Below are 22,610 nucleotides of genomic sequence, written 5' to 3'. Positions count from 1 at the left end.
AGATGTACTGGTCTGCCAAACATACCATCTGTACATTCATCGAATGATAACTCTTCCGGTTCCTGTACACCTGTTCACTCCTGCGGGGGGACCAGTGCTACATGGGTGCCATCAATGGCACCTATGATGTTGGGGATATGTCCTAGGGCATAGAAGTCAGCTTTAACTGTAGCCAAATCCTCCACCTGAGGGAAAACGATGTAGCTGCTCACGTGTTTCAGCAGGTCAGACAACACTCTGGACAACACGTTGGAAAACATGGGCTGGGACATCCCTGATGCCATGGCCACTGTTGTTTGAAATGATCCACTTGCAAGGAAATGGAGCATTGATAGCACCTGCACTTCAGGGGGTATTCCTGTGGGATGGCGGATTGGTGAGATCAGGTCTGGCTCCAACTGGGTACACAGTTCCTGGATTGTGGCACGGTCAAAATTGTAGGTGATGATCAAATGTCGCTCCTCCATTGTTAACAGGTCCACCAGCGGTCGGTACACCGGAGGATTCCGCCATCTCCTCAAATGTCCCAGCTGACGGTGCCTAAGAAGGACAACAGCGACCACAGAGTCAACAAATTCTCAGGTATGAACCCACAGCTACACAGAACACGACACCAAATACAAAACTCTTCCTGTATGTGTGTTGAGTGTAGCCCTAGGTATGTGTGACGCAGTAGTAAATGAAGCCATGTGGGCCCATGAAATGGTGGCTGCCTGACCTCTAAAGTGGGACAATGGGATGTGAGGTAACTGCGCTGGCGTTGTATACCATTGCAGTAGGCGGTCGTAGACCGCGGCGCAATGCTGCATTGGTTAACATTGGACCCTATGGGTCCCAGGAGCCAATGATGAAGTGCGCCGGCGGTGATTATACGCACTGCCGCCGTCGTCACCGCCGCGGACGTGACCGCCATTTTCTATCTGTTCAATCACTCGATACCTGATCTTCGACAGGAGAGGACCTACACTGCAAGTGCTGCTGTGACTTCGGTCTGGAAGAGACAATGGCTGCTGCGTCTGGAGAAAGGGCCCCTGCCTTCACTGCTCAGGAGTTGGAGAAGCTCGTGGACGGGGTCCTCCCCCAGTCCACGCTACTCTATGTTCCCCCAGACCAACAGGTAAGTACACAGGGAGCACGTTGTGTGGGCTATGCTGGGTGGAGAGGGCTGGATGTCAGTAGGAAGGGGGCTGAGTTCTGCGACCATGAAGGACTGTGAATGCATGTGCCACATGGAAAGGGTAGGGATGGGGGCCACTCACTTCGACGGTGCAGTTGGTAATGACTTCTCTTCTTCCCTTGTACATGTCATGTAGGTCAGCGCCCACCAGAAGAAGGACATTTGGCGTGCCATCGCCAAGGACGTCCGGACCCTGGGGGTCCACCACAGATGGAGCACCCACTGCCGGAAAAGATGGGAGGACATTCGCCGCTGGAGCAAGAAAACGGCGGAGGCTCAGCTGGGCATGGCCTCCCAACGTGGGAGGGGTGCCCGTCGCACCATGACCCCCCTGATGTTCCGGATCCTGGCGGTGGCCTACCCTGAGTTGGATGGGCACTTGAGGGCATCACAGCAGCCACAAGGGGGTGAGTACACTCTCATTCTGCGGACTTTGCGCGCAGTGGAGGGGTCTGGGTGGGGGAGGAGGGCTGTGGGTTTCCCTAGGCCAGGGCGAGTTATGTAGGCTAGGCCCCTTCGTAAGGCATGGCCCTGTGGCCCCCCACCCCACCTCTGTAGAGTGCCAAGTACAGGTATACATGCCACTGTGTCATCTATGTGGACAGATGACACTCATAGCCATGTAGGCCATATCCCAGGAATTGCATCTGTAGAGGCCAAGAGCATGGCGTAGTGCAGGGGGCTGCTGTGTCTGTATTGTCCACCAACGGTAGCGGTAAGCCATGCACTCAACCTGTCTTTCTTCTGTCGCCCCCCCTTTTTTGTGCTCTCCCTGTTCTTTTGTGCATCAGCATCATCAGGCAGAGGTACAGTGGCACCGGAGCACGAGGGAGCTGCATCCCACATGGCCATGGAGGGCCACACCACAGACTCTGAATACACCAATGGGACGGAGGGCGAGGGGAGCTTCACGTCGGTCACCGGATCAGCTCCCTTGTGTTGGCGGCAACATCTGTGCCCCCTGCATCTACAGGTACAGCCGCCACCCCCCATCCAGCACCGCCCTCCCAGCAGCCCCTCAGCGTTCGCCCCGTGCCCTCTCACTCGGGAGGGTGGGCATCACCTTCACCCCAGGCACCTCAGACCCTGCCCCAGTCACCCCTGCTGCCCTCAGTGAGGAGGCCATTGACCTCCTCAGGTCCCTCACTGTTGGGCAGTCTACCATTTTGAATGCCATCCAGGGTGTAGAAAGGCAGTTGCAACAAACAAATGCATTTCTGGAGGGCATTCATTCTGGTCAGGCGGCCCTTCAGCAAGCTTTTCAGACTCTGGCCTCCGCACTGATGGCAGCCATTGTCCCTGTGTCTAGCCTCCCCCCTCCAACTTCCTCCACCCAGACCCAATCACTGTACCTCAACCTATCTCAAGCACACCTACAGACCAGCATGCACACCCCTCAACACAAAAGGGAAGCTCAGGCAAACATAAGCACCACACATCCCACAGGCACTCACGCAAGCATCACACACATGCAGACACACCAACATCCACTGCCTCCACTGTGTCCCCCTCCTCCTTGTCTCCCTCCACCCTCCCTGTCTCGTCTACACTCAGACCTGCATGCACTACCTCTACAGCCACTACGTCCCTCTCCAGCACACCACACCCCTCTCACGTGCAGTCACCACCCCACTACCATTCACACGTCCCCTATGTCCTCTCCCAGTGTGTCTGTGATGCCCCCTCCGAAGATACACAAACGCAGGCACACCCCCACCCAACAGCCATCCACCTCACGACAGCCTCCAGCGCATGCACCTTCACCTAAAGTCAGCAAACGAACACCTCCTACAAACACAACCCCTTCCTCCACTCCCAAACCCCCTCCAGCTTCCCGTCTCAGTGTGTCAAAAAAACGTTTCCTGTCCAACCTTGACCTATTTCCCACACCTCCCCCACCCCGTCCGTCTCATGGGTCCAAAACTAGCACCTCAGCCACAACATCTCCGGGACCAGTGGTGCCTGTAGTCACTATAATCTGAAGTGCACTGGCCACCAGGGCAGCCAGTGTGGCACGGAGCCACAGCACAGACAGTCCCCCACCTGTGAAGCATCAGAAGTTGGCCAGAGGGGGAAGACTTCAGCCACCAAAGCCGCTCCCAGGGGTCTCAGTGGGAGTGTGGAGTCAGCTGTGACACCTTCAAAGGTGGGGAAGGGCCACAAGAAACCCGGCAAGTCTGGGAAGAGTAGCACTGCAGAGAAGACCGCCATCATCCCTGCTGCCCAGGAGGCCACCGCCAGAACAATCCCAGCTGCCCAGGAGGCCACCGCCAGCACAAGCCCAGCTGCCCAGGAGGCCACCGCCAGCACAAGCCCAGCTGGGCCATGAAGGACCACCAGCACAAGCCCCGCTGGGCCATGAAGGACCGCCAGCACAAGCCCCGCTGGGCCATGAAGGACCGCCAGCACAAGCCCGATGGGCCATGAAGGACTGCCAGCAAAAGCCCTGCTGGGCCATGAAGGACCACCAGCAAAAGCCCTGCTGGGCCATGAATGACCGCTAGCAGCTGAGTCGCTGCAATGGAGACCGCCGTCTCAAGCAAGGCTGACCAGGGCACCGCCATCTCAAGCACTGCTGAACAGGGCACCATCGCCTCCATCACTGCTGAACAGGGCACCGCTGTCTCAAGCACCGCTGACGAGGGCACCGCCGTCTCAAGCACCGCTGAAAAGGGCACCGCACTGAACAGGGCACCGCCGTCTCAAGCACCGCTGAACAGGGCACCGCCGTCTCAAGCACCGCTGACCAGGGCACCGCCGTCTCAAGCACCGCTGAACAGGGCACCGCCGCCTCAAGCACCGCTGGCCCATGAGCGCCAAGGGCACTGACACTACTGAGTCCGTCACAGGCAGAATGAAGCACTCTGGGCACCATGCCCCCTCCAGAACCAGTGGAGAGATCCATCCACTACCTTTGTCCTTAGCAGGATGAAGCACTCTGGGCACAAGGCCCCCCCAGAACCAGTGGAGACTGTTATCCACTTGAGAGACTGTGGCTTTGCACTCCCCAGGATGGAGCAGTGGGCAAGCCACCCACTGTAGAGACTTGAGAGACTGTGGCTTTGCACTCCCCAGGATGGAACAGTGGGCAACCCACCCACTGTAGAGACTTGAGAGACTGTGGCTTTGCACTCCCCAGGATGGAACAGTGGGCAAGCCACCCACTGTAGAGACTTGAGAGACTGTGGCTTTGCACTCCCCAGGATGCAACAGTGGGCAACCCACCCACTGTAGAGACTTGAGAGACTGTGGCTTTGCACTTCCCAGGATGAAACAGTGGGCATGTGGCCCCCTCGTGGATTTGGCATCGTGCACTCAAGCGGCTGAGGTGCCCCCCCTTTCTCTCCCCCTGAGGTGCCTGTTTAGTTGCTGTCTGATGCCCCTGCAGTGTTCTCTCCGTCATGGTCGGGGATCTTGTGTGGGCCTCGCCCATACCGTGTGGGCCCAGTGTTCCACGCACTTAATTGGAGCACTACCTGGACTACTATGGTTGGTATATTTTTTGTAAATGGTGTATATATATATATATTTTTGCCTACTTGATTTTAATATATTACAATGATTACACTCATTTTCTAATGTCTTTGCATTCTTCTGGGGGGTTGTGGGTTGTAACTGTGATGTATTAATATGCATTAGTGTGTGTGTTGTAGTGGGTGGGAGTGTTGCGTGTTGCGTGTGTATGTCCCTGTTTTTTCCCTCCCCCCTTCCCTGTGTCGTAGGTGCAGTACTCACCGTGGTCTTCGCCGCTGGCGTTCATGCTCCTGGTAGAGGAGCAGGAAGACTATCGCAGGTAGAATTTGGAGTTCTGGGTCCATGGTGTCCTCGTTCCTCGTGGGGTGGGTAGAGGTGAGCATTTTCCCTTCGGAATTCCTGTTTCCGCCGTGTTTTTATCCGCGGTGAATCCGCCCCGGAAAAGGTGGCGGATTGGCCTGTTGTGATACTGTGGGCGGTACATTGTCTCCTGCCTGTCTGTTGGCGGTGACCGACATGCTGTTTGTTTGTACTGCTGTGGTGGTCGGAGTGTTAAAGTGGCTGTCTTTGTTGGCGATTTCCGCCACGGTCGTAATTGCAAATTTTTTACCGCCAGCCTGTTGGCGGTCTTACCGCCGCTTTAACACCGTCCGCCAGGGTTGTAATGACCACCATAGTGTTTGAGTGGTAGCTGCTGATCTAAAAGGAGTAGGAAGGTCATATTTAGTATGGCCAGATTGATGATATAAAATCCTGCTGACTGGTGAAGTTGGATTTAATATTACTATTTTAGAAATGTCACTTTTAGAAAGTGAGCATTTCTCTGCACGTAAGTGTTTCTGTGCCTTACAATTCACGTCTGGCTGGGTTTAGTTGACAGCTCCTTGTGCATTCACTCAGACACACCCCAAACACAGGATACTCAGCCTCATTTGCATACAACTGCATTTTGAATGGGTCTTCCTGGGCTGTGGGGGGGAGGGCCTGCTCTCACACAAAGGATTGTCACACCCCCGACTGGGACCCTGGCAGACAGTATTGAACTGAAAGGGGACCTGGTGCACTTCTAAGCCACTCTTTGAAGTCTCCCCCACTTCAAAGGCACATTTGGGTATGTAAACAGGGCCTCTGCCCTTCCAACTCAGATACTTCCTAGAGAAGAAACTTGTAACCAGAACCTGTATCCTGCCAAGAAGAACTGCCTGGCTGCCCAAAGGACTCACCTGACTGCTTTCTGTGAAGGACTGCTGTCTTGCTGTTGCCCCGCTGCTTTGCTGCTCCCTGGCTGTGGTGAAGAAGTGCTCGCCAAGGGCTTAGATAGAGCTTGCCTCCTGTTCCCTGAAGTCTCAGGACCAAAAAGACTTCTCTCTTGCAACTGGATTCCTTGTGCCCCGCGGTGAAAAATGCACCACACGCTAATCCGGAACGACGCAACGCTTATGACTTCGCTCCACAAGCCCAGGATTCCACGCACAGACCCCGGGGCGTCGGAAAACCCCGCAACCCAAAGAGGATCCACGACGAGCGCCAGAAATCGACGCAGAGCCATCCCTGTGGGGAAACTAAATGACACATCACCATGTGCGGCCCGAGAAATTGACGCACACCTCCTTTGTTTCCACACTTCTCCTTCTCTGCGGCCCATTGCAGAGATTTTTTCATGCGAACCAGGTACTTTGTGCTAAAAAGAGACTTAGGGGGTGATTCTAAGTCTGGCGGGCGGCGGAGGCCGCCCGCCAGACTTCCCCCTCCAAAATACTGCTCCGCGGTCGGAAGCCCGCTGAGGGTATTCTGGGTTTTGCACTGGGCTGGCGGGCGACCGCCAAAAGGCCGCCCGCCAGCCCAGTGCAAAACTACCTTCCCACGAGGACGCCGGCTCCGAATGGAGCCGGCGGAGTGGGAAGGTGCGACGGGTGCAGTGGCACCCGTCGCGAATTTCACTGTCTGCAATGCGGACAGTGAAATTCTTTGTGGGGCCCTCTTACGGGGGCCCCTGCAGTGCCCATGCCCCCAGGGGCCCCACGACAACCCATACCGGCATCCTGTTCCTGGCGGGCGAACCGCCAGGAACAGGATGGCGGTATGGGCTGTATGGGCTGTCAGAATCCCCCATACATGCGCCGCCATGGGGGATTCAAATGGGCAGCGGAAAACCGGCGGGAGACCGCCGGTTTTCCACTTCTGACCGCGGTCAAACCGCCTGCGGTCAGAATGCCCAGCGGGGCACCGCCAGCCTGTTGGCGGTGCCCCCGTCATTTTAGCCCTGGCGGTCTTGGACCGCCAGGGTTAGAATGACTCCCTTTGTTTGGTTTAAAAGGACTTAAGACACTTTATATCACTTTTCAGTAATATCTCTACATTTACTTATTGCATCTTTGTTTTGATCTGCAAATATCCAGATAAATATTATATATTTTTCTAAACACTATGTGGTGTATTTTTGTGGTGCTATATTATGTTATTGTATGATTTATTGCACAAATACTTTACACATTGCCTTCTAAGTTAAGCCTGACTGCTCAGTGCCAAGCTACCAGAGGGTAGGCACAGGATAATTTGGATTGTGTGTGACTTACCCTAACTACAGTGAGGGTCCTTGCTTGGGCAGGGGATAACCTGACTGCCAACCAAAGACCCCATTTCTAACAAACAGTATGTTGAGGTATAGGCCCAAATGGTGCTTATGTGTGCTGTGACGCAGTTAGATGCCATGGCCTGCCCCCCCCCCCGAATTGTCAGCCGCCTGTCCTGTGTGGATGGACAGGTGGAAATGAGGTAATGCCGCTGACGTTGGGCGCCGTTGCGGGAGGTGGTCGAGTACCGTCCTGCAACTCCTCATTGGTTAACATTGGGCCCTATGGGTTATAGTAGCCAATGGTGATGTACTCCGGTGGTGACCACCATTTTCTATCTGTTTACTCACTTGCTACCTGACCTTCAACAGGAGAGGACCTACACTGCAAGTGCTGCTGTGACCTGTGTCTGGAACCGACCATGGCTTGTGTCACTGGTGAAAGGGCCCCTGCCTTCACCGCTGGCGAGTTGGAGAGACTGGTGGATGGGGTCCTACCCCAGTACGAATGCTGTATGGGCCTCCAGACCAACAGGTGAGTACACTGTGAGCACAATGCATGGGGGATGAATGCATGGAGTGCTGTATGTAAGGGCCTCGTGAAAGGGAGGGTGGTTGGGGGGTGCTGGGCTGCGTGCTGCATGTATGGTGGGCAATGTATGTGCGCAAAGGGATAGGAGGGATATGGTGGGCCACTAGTGTAACAGGCCGGACGGTATGACTGATACCCTTTTTCTATGTGTATTTCCTCTGCAGGTCAGTGCCCATCAGAAATAGGATATATGGTGTGCCATCGTCAAGGATGTGCGGACCCTCTGGTCTACGGCAGGCAGAGCAACCACTGTCCCAAACAGCTGGAGGACCTGAGACGCTGGGCACGGAAGACGGCGGAGGCCCAGCTGGAGATGACCTCCTAACGAGGAAGGGGTGCCCGTCGAATCCTCACCCCCTGATGTTCCGCATACTGGCCGTGGCCTATCCGGAGCTGGATGGGCACTTGAGGGCATCACAGCAGACAAAAGGGGGTGAGTACAGTTCCCAATATACTACTTGCGCCTGGAGGGGTGGTCTCTGGGGGGGGATGTGTGTCTGTTGGTGCCCCAAGGCCAGGACGGACATTGCAGGGTAGGTTCCAAGTTGGGCAGGGGCTGATGAACTCCACCTCCAACTAAGCTAGTGGGCATCCACTACTCGGCAGGGCTCTGTGGGTCTCAGGTTTGCTGCAACTGGCGTTAGGTATTACTGTCCATGGCATGGTGACTTGCATTGTGACTGGTAGTGCGTAGGGCTGTTCCCTGTGTGGTGTGTACTCCAACGGTGGTGTTGTTGCTGCCTTTGACCAAGTGTATCCTCTGTCTCTTACCCCCTTTTTGTTTTGTCATTCTGTCCTCATGTGCATTAGCATCATCTGGCGGAGGGGCAGAGGCACCGGTGACGGAGGGAGCTGCATCCCACATGGCCCAGGAGGCCGAATCCACCGACGGTGAGTGCATCACAGCAGAGACAGGAGGGGACAGTTCGGACAGTGGTACCTCCTCCGATGGAAGCTCCCTGCTGGTGGTGGGCACCTCTGTGGCCACCCCAACTACAGGTACAGCCGGCACCACCGTACCAGCAGCCTCTCAGCGAGTTTCCCGTGCCCGCTCACCCAGGAGGGTGGGCATCTCCTTTTCTTCAGGCACCTCAGGCCATTCCCCAGCTAGCCCTGCTGCCCTGAGTGAGGAGGCTATTGACCTCCTGCGATCCATCTCTGTTGGGCAGTCAACTATAGTTCATGCCATCCAGGGAAAGGCAGGGCATTTGCAACATACAAATGCATTCCTGGAGGGCATTCACTCTGGCATGGCGGCCCAACAGAGATCATTCCAGGCTCTGGCCTCCTCCCTGATGGCAGCCATTGTTCCTGTCTCTAGCCTCCCCCTCCAACTTCCTCTACCCAATCCCATTCCCCTGAACCCCAACCTATCCCAAGCACACATTCAGACCTGCATGCACCCAAGACAACACACAGGAGTGGCTCAGGCAAACACAAGTACCACACATCATCCCACAGGCACTCACACAAACACCATCTAGATGCTGACATAACAGTATCCACTGCCTCCACTAGGGCCCCCTCCTCCTCGCCCGCCACCTCCCTCACAGTACCGTCTGCACTCACACCTTCATGAACGACATCCACAACCACTGCCTCCATCACCATCACGCCTATCACTACATGCCCCTTATTGGCAGTCACCACCCCCACATCCATGCACATGTCCCCTGTGTCCTCTCCCACTGTGTCTGTGTCCCCTCCTCCCATAGTACACAAACGCAAGCACTCAGACACCCAACAGCCATCCACCTCACAACAGCATCCAGCCCATGCACCTGCACCCAAACACAGCAGACAGACACCTCCTACAACCACTCCCTCTTCCTCCACTCCCAATCCTTCACCCTCTTCTCACCCCAAAAAAATCAAAATCATTAACATTTATAAAGCGCGCTACTCACCCGTGCGGGTCTCAAGGCGCTAGGGGAAAAGGGGGGGGTTATCGCTGCTCGAACAGCCAGGTCTTTAGGAGTCTCCGGAAAGCGGAGTGGTCCTGGGTGGTCCTGAGGCTGGTGGGGAGGGAGTTCCAGGTCTTGGCCGCCAGGAAGGAGAAAGATCTCCCACCCGCCGTGGAGCGGCGGATGTGAGGGACAGCAGCGAGTGCTAGGCCAGAGGAGCGGAGGAGGCGGGTGGGGACGTAGAAGCTGAGGCGTCTGTTGAGGTATTCCGGTCCCTTTTCGTGGAGGGCTTTGTGTGCGTGGGTGAGAAGTCGGAAGGTGATCCTTTTGCTGACTGGGAGCCAATGCAGGTGTCTCAGGTGTGCGGAGATGTGGCTGCTGCGGGGTACGTCGAGGATGAGGCGGGCCGAGGCGTTTTGAATGCGTTGCAGGCGATTTTGGAGTTTTGCTGTGGTCCCGGCGTAGAGGGTGTTGCCGTAGTCCAGGCGGCTCGTGACGAGGGCGTGGGTCACGGTTTTTCTGGTGTCGGCGGGGATCCAGCGGAAGATCTTGCAGAGCATGCGGAGGGTGAGGAAGCAGGCGGAGGACACAGCGTTGACTTGCTTGGTCATGGTGAGAAGAGGGTCCAAGATGAAGCCGAGGTTGCGGGCGTGGTCTGTGGGGGTCGGTGCGGTGCCGAGTGCCGTGGGCCACCAGGAGTCGTCCCAGGCGGACGGGGTGTTGCCGAGGATGAGGACTTCCGTTTTTTCAGAGTTCAGCTTTAGGCGGCTGAGCCTCATCCAATCTGCGACGTCCTTCATACCCTCTTGTAGGTTGGTCTTGGCGCTGGCGGGGTCCTTGGTGAGGGAGAGTATAAGTTGGGTGTCGTCGGCGTAGGAGGTGATGATGTCGTGCTTGCGTACGATGTTGGCGAGGGGGCTCATGTAGACATTGAAGAGTGTCGGGCTGAGTGATGAGCCTTGAGGTACGCCGCAGATGATCTCGGTGGGTTCTGAGCGAAACGGAGGGAGGTAAACTCTTTGGGAACGGTTTGCGAGGAAGGAGGCGATCCAGTCCAGGGCCTGGCCTTGGATCCCGGTGGAGCGGAGGCGGGTGATTAGGGTGCGGTGACAGACGGTGTCAAAGGCAGCCAAGAGGTCGAGAAGAATGAGGGCGACTGTTTCACCGTTGTCCATCAGGGTTCTGATGTCGTCTGTGACTGAGATGAGGGCGGTTTCAGTGCTGTGGTTGGTTCGGAATCCGGTTTGTGAGGGGTCGAGCAGGTTGTTTTCTTCCAGGAAGGTGGTCAGCTGTTTGTTGACGGTCTTCTCTATTACTTTGGCTGGGAAAGGCAGAAGAGAGATGGGGCGGAAGTTTTTCAGGTCGCTCGGGTCAGCCGTAGGTTTCTTTAGTAGGGCGTTGACTTCGGCGTGTTTCCAGCATTCGGGGAAGGTAGCAGAAGAAAAAGAAGAGTTGATGACGGTCTGGAGGTGCGGGGCGATGATGTCGTCGGCTTTGTTAAAGATGAAGTGCGGGCAGGGGTCCGAAGGGGCGCCGGAGTGGATAGAGTTCATGATGGATTTGGTTTCTTCCGTGTTGATGTGGGTCCAGTTGTTGAGGGTGATGGCCGGGGATGCGGGTTCGGTGGTGTTTGGTTGGGTCTGGTGTCCGAAGCTGTCGTGGAGGTCGCTGATCTTGCGGTGGAAGAAAGTGGCGAGGGATTCGCACAAATCCTGTGAGGGCGTGACGGTGTTGGCGTTGGCGCTGGGGTTGGAGAACTCCTTGACGATGCTGAAGAGTTCTCTGCTGTTGTGGCTGTTTTTGTCCAGTCTGTCGGTGAAAAAGTTCCTTTTGGCAGCGCGGATCAGGTGGTGGTGTTCGCGGGTAGCGTTCTTGAGGGCGGTCATGTTGTCAGCGGTGTGGTCCTTGCGCCAGGCTTTCTCAAGGGCGCGACAAGTTTTCTTTGATTCTTTGAGGGTGTCAGAGAACCAGAGAGGTTTTTTGGTGTTGGTCTGTCGATGCGTGCGTTTGAGGGGAGCAAGGTTGTCTGCGCAGTTGGAGATCCAGTTTGTGAGGTTGAGGGCTGCGTCGTTGGGGTCGGTGGTGAGGGTGGGTTGGTTGGCGGTGAGTGCGGAGAAGAGTTGCTCTTCAGGGATCTTGTTCCACTGTCGACGAGGGATGGGTTGAGTGCGGAGGTGGCGGTTCTCGGGTCGGAATGTGAAGTGGACGCAGCTGTGGTCGGTCCAGTGTAGGGCGGAGGCGTGGCTGAAGAAGACGTGTTTGCTGGCGGAGAAGATAGGGTCGAGCGTGTGTCCGGCGATGTGGGTGGCGGTGTTCACCAGTTGTTTAAGGCCGAGGTTGGCGAGGTTGTCGAGCAGGGTGGTGGTGTTGGGGTCGTTGTTTTGTTCCAGATGGAAGTTGAGGTCGCCTAGGAGGATGTAGTGTCCCTAAGAAGCTTTTCCTCTCTGCCGTTGACCTCTTCCCTACCCCTCGCCCCAGTCCTTCACATCAGGCCAATGTGGGCAGAATCCAGGCTAGCACCTCAGCCACCCAGTCGACGCCACAGTAGTTTCGGCAGCTACTGCAGGTGTGAGAGGCTCCAAGGAAACACCCATCAGCACTGGCAGAGTGTCTGCACCAGCTGCCAAGGGGAAGGGCAAGAATGTACCTCCAGCTGCCAAGGGCAAGGAGGCACCACCAGCTTACAAGGGGAAGGGCAAGGAGGCACCACCAGCTTACAAGGGGAAGGGCAAGGTGGCACCACCAACTTACAAGGGGAAGGGCAAGGAGGCACCACCAGACAGCAAAGGCAAGTGCAAGGAGGCACCACCAGACGGCAAGGGCAAAGGGCCTTCCCCTGCAGGCAGGAGGGACAGGAGGCCTGGTGCTATAGTTGAATCTGAGCCCCAAACACCAACCATGGCGCTTCAGCTGTCAGAGGCTGCAGGGGAAAAGCTGGAGCCTCCCCCACAACTGCCAGCACCACCACCAGCACTGCCATCAGCACTGCCACCAGCGCCACTGCCAGCAGCAGCAGTCCCAGTGGGCAGCTGTCTGAGGCTGCAGGGGATGGGCTGGAGCCTCCCCCCACCACTGCCAGCACCAGCTCCGCCATCAGCACTGCCACCTGCACCCCTACCAGCACCGCCAGCAGCACCACTGCCAGCAGCAGTAGCACCAGTGGGCAGCTGTCCGAGGCTGCAGGGGATGGGCTGGAGCCTCCCCCACCACTGCCAGCACCACTGCCAGCAGCAGCAGCCCCAGTGGGCAGCTGTCCGAGGCTGCAGTAGAAGGGCTGGAGCCTCCCCCCACCACTGCCAGCTCCCCCACCAGCACCCCCATCAATACCGCCACCTGCACCGCCACCAGCACCACTGCCAGTAGCAGCAGCCCTAGTGGGCAGCAGTCCGTGGCTGCAGGGGAAGGGCTGGAACCTACCCCCACCACTGCCAGCACTGCCACAGCACTGCCACCACTGAGCAGCCGGCGGGCAGTGTGTAGTCCTGCCTCCATCGAGTGTAATACATCCTGCCCACTGCAAATTGTGTGGGTCTGACACCCAGGCGAGTGACTGTGACCTTGCACTCCCCAAGATCTGCATCAGAGGGCACAAAGCCCACACCAGAACTAGTGGAGGAATGCATCCAGTCATCCCCTCCTTGCCAGGATGAAGCACACTGGGCACAAAGCCCCCTCCAGAACCAGTGGAAGAAGGCATCCACTTACCCCCTCGTTGTCAGGATGAAGCACACTAGGCACAAAGCCCCCTCCAGATCCAGTGGAAGAAGGCATCCACTCACCCCCTCCTTGCCAGGATGAAGCATACTGGGCACAAAGCCCCCTCCAGAACCAGTGGAAGAAGGCATCCACTAGAGAGACTGAGTCCTTGCACTCCCCAGGACTAAGCAGTGAGCAGAACACCCACTAGAAAGACTGCGGCTTTGAACTCCCCAGGACCAAGCAATGGGCAGACCACCCACTAGAGAGACTGTGGCTTTGCACTCCCCAGGACCAAGCAGTGGGCAGACCACCCACTTGAGAGACTGTGGCTTTGCACTCCCCAGGATATCGCACAGGGCATGTTGCCCCCTCCAGGACAAGTGGTGTTGTACCATCTTCTGGTTGAGGTGCCCCCCCATTCCCTGTCCCCCTGAGGTGCCTCTGTATTTTCGACCTGATGCCCCAGCAGTGTTCTCTCCGTGTTGATGCAGGAGTAGGGTGGGGCCTTGGCCTATGTGATGTGGCAGACATTATGGACTGGGCAGTGTCCCTCCATTTGTATATATGTAAATGCTGTTTTGAATTTTGAGAACGTATTTCTAGAATTTTATCTTATTACACTCACTTCAATCACTTCCTTTTGTCCTTGCATTATTCCTGAGGGGTACGGGGTGGATGTGTAATGATGTTGCATCTGTTTATGTGTATGCTGTTGGGGTGGGGGTGTTGCATGTGTGTGTCACTCTCTTTTTCCTCCCCCCTCCCCTGTGTGCTAGGTGGCAGTACTCATCGTGGGCGTTGTCACCGGCGTTGGTATTCCTGGTGTAGGAGGAGGTAGACCAGCTTGGCGAACACCTGCAGCTTGGGCCCCTTGGCGGCGTGGTTCTTCCCTGAGCCTCCAGAGGTGAGTCCTTTGACTTCTGAGATCTGTTTCCGCTGTGCTTTTGTTGTTGTAGGTACCGCCCCTCAAAAGCTGGTGGATAGGCCTATTGTAATACAGTAGGCGGTACATTGTCTACCGCCTGGCTGTTGGCGGTTACCGCCGCGGTGTTTCTTGCTACTGCCGTGGCGGTCGGTGTGTTAAAGTGGCTGTCTGTGTTTGCGGTTTCCGCCGTGGCCATAATTAAAAAAAAATTCCCGCTGGCTTGTTGGCGGTATTACCGCCAATTTATCACTGACTGCCAGGGTTGTAATGAAGGCCTATATGTCGTACCTTAACCATACACTGCACCCTGTCCTTGGGGCTACCTAGGGCCTACCTTATGGGTGCCCTACATGTAAGAAAAAGGGAAGGTTTAGTCCTGGCAATTTGGTACACTTGCCAAGTCGAATTTACAGTTAAAAACTGCACACACAGACACTGCAGTGGCAGGTCTGAGACATGATTACAGAGCTACTTATGTGGGTGGCACAACTAGTGCTGCAGGCCCACTAGTAGCATTTGATTTACAGGCCCTGGGCACCTCTAGTGCACTGTTCTAGGGACTTACTAATAAATCAAATATGTCAATCATGGATAAGCCAATTACATACACATTTTGTAAAGGAGCACTTGCACTTTAGCACTGGTTATCAGTGTTAAAGTGCCCAGAGTAACAAAAACAGAAAAATCAGAGTCCAGCATACATCAACAACCTGGGAAACAGAGGCAAAAAGTTAAGGGAGACCACGCCAAGGATGAAAAGTCTAACATTATCTATCTATCTATCTATCTATCTATCTATCTATCTATCTATCTATCTATATCTATATATATATATAAACACATATGTATGTGGGAAACTTAAATAAGAGCGACAGGGTCAAACGTAGAGGTAGGGAGGTTCCAATGGCAAGCCAGAGTGAGAATAAGATCGTATTATCAGGGGCCCCTTTGAAAGGTGGGGACCCTGGGCAGTTGTTCACTTTGCCCATGCCTCCAAATGTTTCTGGGGCTCGGTCAGACAGGCTGCACCTTGATGTCCAGCAGCGGTCATGCTTTTTGTTGCTGGGCACTTAAAGGACCAAGTCTCGCAGCTTTTATGGCCCTGTAGCTGTAACAGAGAGTCAGCCAATTGACCCTTGGAGTCACTTTCTCTGTCTGGGGCCCAGCAAAGAATTTCCTTGATTGTAACTCCACAGGAACAGCTCTTTCTTTGCTAGCCCAAGATGCAGAAGGTGCTGTCCAGGCTTTGGTGCAGCCTCTCTTTCCGGGGTTCAGGAAACAGCAGGGCAATTCTTATGCAGTCCTCTTATGTGTCCAGACATGAATGGACCACCAACTCCTCTCTCACCTGATGATGATGTTCTGCAATGTTTGACATCTAAGTAGCCCAGAATGCACTAATCTTTGCACTCCCAACATGGCAGAATCCTTCTCTTTGGGTGTAGAGATCACCAGCCTAACCCAGAGGTGTGGCTAACTGGAAGCTACACTTCCTCTGAAAAAACAGTTTTAAATGGTTTCTCCCTCTCTGCCCGAGATGCCAGCCTGTTTGCTAGAACAACAGAGCAGCCCCTTACATGTGTGACCACCATTTTGTCTTCAAAGGTAACTTCCATGTTGAAGCTCGTCTTTTGGGATCAAACTCTTTCTGTCAGAGGGTGGGGCGTAAGTATTTCTTACGAGGCTTTGGTCTTTGATTAATATTGATGTTTTTTGTGATTACATACACATAGAAAATACAAGATCTAGGTGGGCATTATGAGTTTGGTGGTCCTGCTCCGCCACGCCGGTGGTAGCAGTAACACTGCCGACAATGTGGCGGAGCTGGACCGCCAAATTATGACCACGGCGGTGAATTGGCTGCAAAGCCTGTACTGCCAGGGCGGTGGGACCAACCTATACTGCTGACAGTATTATGAGTCTCCTTTCTACCAGCGATTTCCTGGCGGCAACCCCGCCAGCAAATCCCTGGCAGAAAGGATACTGGCAACAGGAATTAACATTCCTGTTGCCAGTACTCTCCCACCCCCCTGAAACAGCCACGGCCCCCCCACCCCCTGAACCCTGTAGCCACCACCCTCCCCGTACCCGAACCCTGTACATACCCCACCCCCATCGACGCATGCACACACTACACATCAACGCACATACATTCACACACGTACATGTATTCAAACAGATACATGCACACACATGCACACAAGCACCCTCCCCTCCATTCACATGCACTCACACCCCCATTCACACACACAACACTCAACACCCCCTACCGTCCTCCCCTTTCGGACCTTACCTGCTTGCGGTGGTCATCCTGGAGGAACGGGGTCTGGTGCCTGCTTCACCGTCACCACCCCGTCACCACAACACCGCCACACTGATTACAAACTTATAATATGGCGGGTGGTGTTGTGATGACGTGGGGGTCCCAGCGGAGCAACCTCCAATAGACTGCCGACCGCCAGTATGGCTGCTGGCAGCTTTCCACCCAATTTATGGCGGAGAGCTGCCATGAGTCAGAATATGGTGGTCTCAAGACCACCATCACTGGCAGTCTCCTTGCGGGTGTGACTTTGGCAGTCAACTGTTTTGACCGCCGAAGTCATAATGAGAGCCCTAGCTTCTTTTTGTTGGTTGGGTCCGTCCATCTGAATTTGTTTCCTACAGGGTTGAAATTAAGGTGGTAATTGAATTTTTAGGTACCAGAAGTTTGACCCACCAGCTATGCTATTGTTTTCCTTTACCTTCTAAGACACCACCATAACACTGAGTGTAGTGGGATTTGAATTGTGATGTTATGTAGGTTTAGGTCTTGTTAGCAGATATGTAAAATCCCCATGTGCCATGAGCAATGAAATAAAAGGGAGGAACAGAAACTTTAATGCCCAACAAAAACTCGGAGTTGCCAACTTAGGTTATACTTCCTCGTGACCTAACTGTGTACTTATACTTCAGGACTTTCAATAGGACTGTCCCTTTTCCCACCTGCCCTCCCTCTCTCTCTCTCTTCTGCTCTTCTGGAATGGTGCAGGAAAGTGAGGGCTTCCAGGAGATAAAAGAAAATGGTTTAGGGAAGAGAGGGTTCCCAAATGGAAAAAAATACCACTGTGGTGTTACAGGGCAAAGCCCTGACCACTCACTGCATCTGCCACAACTCTCTGAGTTGTGGCGGGCGATAGCATCTTGTCTTGTGGCCCTGGAGTCCACCACTCTTCCGTCCACGTTTCTGTCTCTCCGGTCAGGTCGTCGACACCCCTTTCTCTGCCTTTCCCTGTCTTGGTGGAGCTGAAGCAGAGCCTGGTCTTTCTTGCCACTCTGCCTTCAATAAGTTCTCTCTCCACTCCAAATTCCCAGATCCGGAAGTGCCTTCTCTAGCTTGCTCTTCTGGTTTTTCTCCCCAATTTAGGTCGTTCTGGGGTGAAGTACTTCCAGGTCCCTGCTTCTGTAAACGGAAGCACATTATTGTTCCTTCCTAGCTGCGGCACCATTGGTGTTTTCCTTTTTTTCTATTGATGAGGCGCAAAGCAAGTGGTACCCGAGAACTCCGCGATAGGACCCGGCGATATACCAGGTATAGCGGGGACTGGGTTGGGCATCTCTTCACAGCATCCTGTGGGGAGGACATCACACCTCTGCTCTCAGCAGATGCCTTGTTCCTCTAGTTGTTCACACCTATCACCAGGAAGGCATTTCTCATGGAAAAGTGGAACCTTGAGGAGTAGGAAAATTAAGAAGCAAATTTTAAAAATGTATTTGATGAGGCTCTAGAGCACATGGAGTTAATAGTAGTTTTTGACTCATTAGTAAATTTAAGTCCTGAGCATGATCCTATTTATTTATTTTTGCATTCTGCAAATTATCTAAGTCTCAAGGCACCCAGCATTAATTGTGTATGCCAGAATTATGCAAATTATAAGGAAAATTAACCTGTGACTATTTAATAGTAGGTTTACCTCAACATTTTCAAAGGTTTTTGTACAACTATATTTAAATAACACAGACAGCGAATTCCACAAAACACACGTTACCATGTGCAAATTACAATATTAAATACAGCTCTATAATATACTTATTTTGAAACATCACAAAACAAAAACTAAATTGACAAGAGGTGGTGTTAAAATAAAGATTATCTTTTGTCCTACAAATCAAAAATAGTGAGTAATTCCTGTCACTTCTACCTTTAGTGCTTTAGAACAACACTTTGGCTTGTAAGGGAAAAAACTTTAAGCAAACCTGGCAAAGTTTATTTAGCACTTCTCATTGTAGATTACAAGAGGGACTCAAATTTGTCCCATTGCAATAGCTTTCTGCTGTTGTAAAAAGTCATGAGTGGCATCTAAAAGGGAAACAAGCATTGATAAGGCAAAAGGCACCATGCAACGATCATGGCAGCTCTGCAGAGTTCAGTCAGTCTCTAATGGCCTTAATTTGTATCTGTGTCACCCTAATGCCACTTCAAAGATATTGGCTGAGGCTACTCTTCTTGCAACACAACTAAACTAGAAAGAGGCAGGTGCTGCCTGTCAGTCTGGGAAATTCCCGAAATTGTCAGCTCACTCCTTTAAATGTATGAGTCAGGCAGTTAGAGCTCCTGAATGACAAAATTCTGTAAGCAGAAGCCACCCTCCATCCCCACTGCTCAAGAGGCTGGATGTGTATGGACCTCAAGAACACTAAGGAAAGATGTAATGGTGAATTATTAACTTGTAAATGATTGTATACTTTGTGTAAGAATTATCGATGGTTTTAGACATTAATCATACGTATTGAGTTTTAGGTTCAGCTTTGGTACCTTAGCTATAATCAGTCATTTCCACTGAACTGCTACGATCCCTGGCTAATGCTTTGAAATGAGGGACAGCAATTTACTATCAAGCCAAGATGGAACTGTGTAATTCGCTTATGCACTTAGGGCCAGATGTAGCAAGGGTTTTGCGAGTCGCACGAGTCGCAAAAGCCTCTTTGCTATGTAGAAATGCATTTTGCAAGTCGGATCCGACTCGCAAAATGCATTTCCGACTCGCAAATAGGAAGGGGTGTTCCCTTCCTATTTGCGACTCGCAATGCTATGCATTTTCAAATGAAAGCGCAGTTACCATCCACTTGAAGTGGATGGTAACCCAGGCGCAAACGGGAAGGGGTCCCCATGGGACCCCTTCCCCTTTGTGTCTGGAAAAAAAAATAGTTTTTCAGGGCAGGCAGTGGTCCAATGGACCACTACCTGCCCTGAAAAATACCGAAACTAAAGGTTTCGTTTTTTTTTCAAAGTGCAGCTCGTTTTCCTTTAAGGAAAACGGGTTGCACTTTGAAAAAAAAAATGCTTTATTTAAAAGCAGTGACGGACATGGTGGTCTGCTGTCTCCAGCAAGACACCATCCCTGTGAGTGCCCTGACTCTCTATTGTGTCGCAAATTGCGACCCACCACATTAATATTAATGAGGTGGGTCTTTGCGACCCCATAGTGAGCCGCAGAAGGTGTCTGAGACACCTTTCTGCATTCCAAATTGCGAGTTGCAATTTGCGAGTCGCTGGGACTCGCAAATTGCAACTCGCAATTTGGAATCTTCCTACATCTGGCCTCTCGTCCTTTTGAGACACTTTTATCTGCAAACATAGCCCCAATGATCGGCTGTGTTGGCTAAGTTATTCGCTGTTGCAATATTACTGTATTAGATTTTACACAAGGAAACGTGATACCTTTTATTATAGATTTTCGATTTTAGTTCTCTTCTTAACTTTTTGTAAAGGCTTTAACTAACTGAAACAAATAAACATTTACTTACTTACAAGCACACAAAATAAATACGCCCACAGTAATGAACATGCATGCACACACTTGCATGGATACTAGACATAGTGCTGGTTGTGGATCATCTCTCAGCGCACCTATGTGGTAGACATAAACCCGACAGAAAACTGCCAAAAATCCCCATCTTTGACAAAATATGTAGTGTTCTTTAAATCAGGTGTACAGCCTTTATACACTCATGTGGAATCGTTAACTTCTCATGAGCAGACAATTGGTGAAAAACTACTGCACCTGCGGTGTAAACTGGTCTATCAAGAAATAGCACATCCCTGAAAGAGTTTACAAACCTCTGGAAATCAACCTCACTGACTTGTGTCACAATTTGTACTCTGGTGATCCATTATTCTAGAACACTACACTGCTCTAAGGTTTTGTAATGATGGACTGAACTGCATTTTATGTTGGCCAAACACAAATCCTTATAGAGGAGGTATGGTTTTGGAAAATGCAGAATTGATGCCTATGACGCTTTGGGATTTTTCTCAGAGTGCGAGGGAACTTATTATTTTTCCTGCCCTGGACCACCATGCTATGTATGGCAGTGACTGGGGAAACGCAGGCAACATGGCATTAGAAGGCCCATCCTAAATAGCACCCACCTTCTGATACCATATCTAGCAAAGGAGAGAGAAAGAACCAGCGCTGGCTCTTCTGTCCAATACAAAGTGCATCTTCCGCCTCTGAAGGAGAGAAGGAAGGATTAATAAGAAGTTGGGTGACAGGGCTACCATTATTTTTTATATGATGTCGATTACTGAGGTGCCTCCACCCACATTTTTGGCTCTGCCTGGTGAACCTGTTATGCTGTGGGAAGTTTGGCAAGAGGCTTTTGAAACATATTTAGGAGCCTTGGGGGGAGCTATTTTTACGGCTAAAAGGAAATTAGCTTTGTTGAAACACAATTTGGGGGTGGAAGGCAGGAAAGTGTTGAAAACTCTGCCATGTAATGAAATTATTGAAAATGGTGAGGGGTCTGATGAAGAAGTAGAAGGCTATGATGTTTATGTAAGAGCTATGGGGGCATTAGGAAGTCACTTTAGTAAGAAAGTAAGTATTGTAGTGGAACGCCACAAGTTTTTTTCTAGAGCACAAGCACAATGTGAATCTATTGACCAGTTTGTGAGTGCATTGAGAACATTAGCAAATACATGCAGGTTTAGGGACTTGCACAAGGAAATAATTAGGGACCAATTGATAAATCGCACTAAAAATGTAAAAATTCAGTAAAAACTCTTGAGTTTAAAGGATCCGTCCTTGGATGAGGCAATAGTTATTGCACCGCGTGTTGAAGACACATCACGTTATATAAAGGAGTTGGGACACAGTTCCAAGTTTTTCCAAGCTTTATTTCCATTAAGCAGGATGCTACCAACCCTGGTTAATAAGAAGTTGGGTGACAGGGCTACCATTCTTTTTTATATGATGTCGATTACTATGCCGTGGGAAGATTGGCAAGAGGCTTTTGAAACATATTTAGGAGCCTTGGGGGGAGCTATGTTTACGGCTAAAAGGAAATTAGCTTTGTTAAAACACAATTTGGGGGTGGAAGGCAGGAAAGTGTTGAAAACTCTGCCATGTAATGAAATTATTGAAAATGGTGAGGGATCTGATGAAGAAGTAGAAGGCGATGATGTTTATGTGAGAGCTATGGGGGCATTAGGAAGTCATTGTAGTAAGCAAGTAAGTATTGTAGTGGAACGCCACAAGTTTTTTTCTAGAGCACAAGCACAGTGTGAATCTATTGACCAGTTTGTGAGTGCATTGAGAATATTAGCAAATACATGCAAGTTTAGGGACTTGCACGAGGAAATAATTAGGGACCAATTGAGAAATCGCACTAGAAATGTAAAAATTCAGGAAAAACTCTTGAGTTTAAAGGATCCGTCCTTGGATGAGGCAATAGTTATTGCACGCCCGGCGTGAATGAAGACACATCATGTTGTATAAAGGAGTTGGAAAAAACGATGCAGAAAATATGACCATGCAGGAGGTGGACAAAATCAAATGTACTAAAAATGATAGCAATGGGTAACTGCCCAATACTTTCTCCCTTAACTTGTACGGTACAATTACTCTATCGCCCGTTTTCAATACACCATCCAGTTCAGACAATTCCGACCACACGCTCTTAAAATTAGATATCACATCTACCACATCCTCTCCTAACTCCCACCAATGTTTATCCAAATTTGTTTTCAGCGTTTGCATCACTTTATCCTCCATTACTGCCGCCTTCCACACATCCTCCCCTACAGCCTTTAGTTCAATGGCATGCATGTCTGCCACAACCCAATCCTCATATAACGAGGAAGACACTGCGAATCGGAAACGATCCCAGGCCAACACAGGGGAGAACGACACACTTTAACAAGAACTGTAATAAAGAACCGGATTCGCACAACGAGGATGACACCGCTGAGTTGAATTTGGACAGCATTTTCATTTCTACATGAAATG

The sequence above is a fragment of the Pleurodeles waltl genome, chromosome 3_1 (assembly GCF_031143425.1).
Source record: "Pleurodeles waltl isolate 20211129_DDA chromosome 3_1, aPleWal1.hap1.20221129, whole genome shotgun sequence".
Lineage (NCBI taxonomy): Eukaryota > Metazoa > Chordata > Amphibia > Caudata > Salamandridae > Pleurodeles > Pleurodeles waltl.
Note: the sequence above shows the minus strand (reverse complement) of the source record.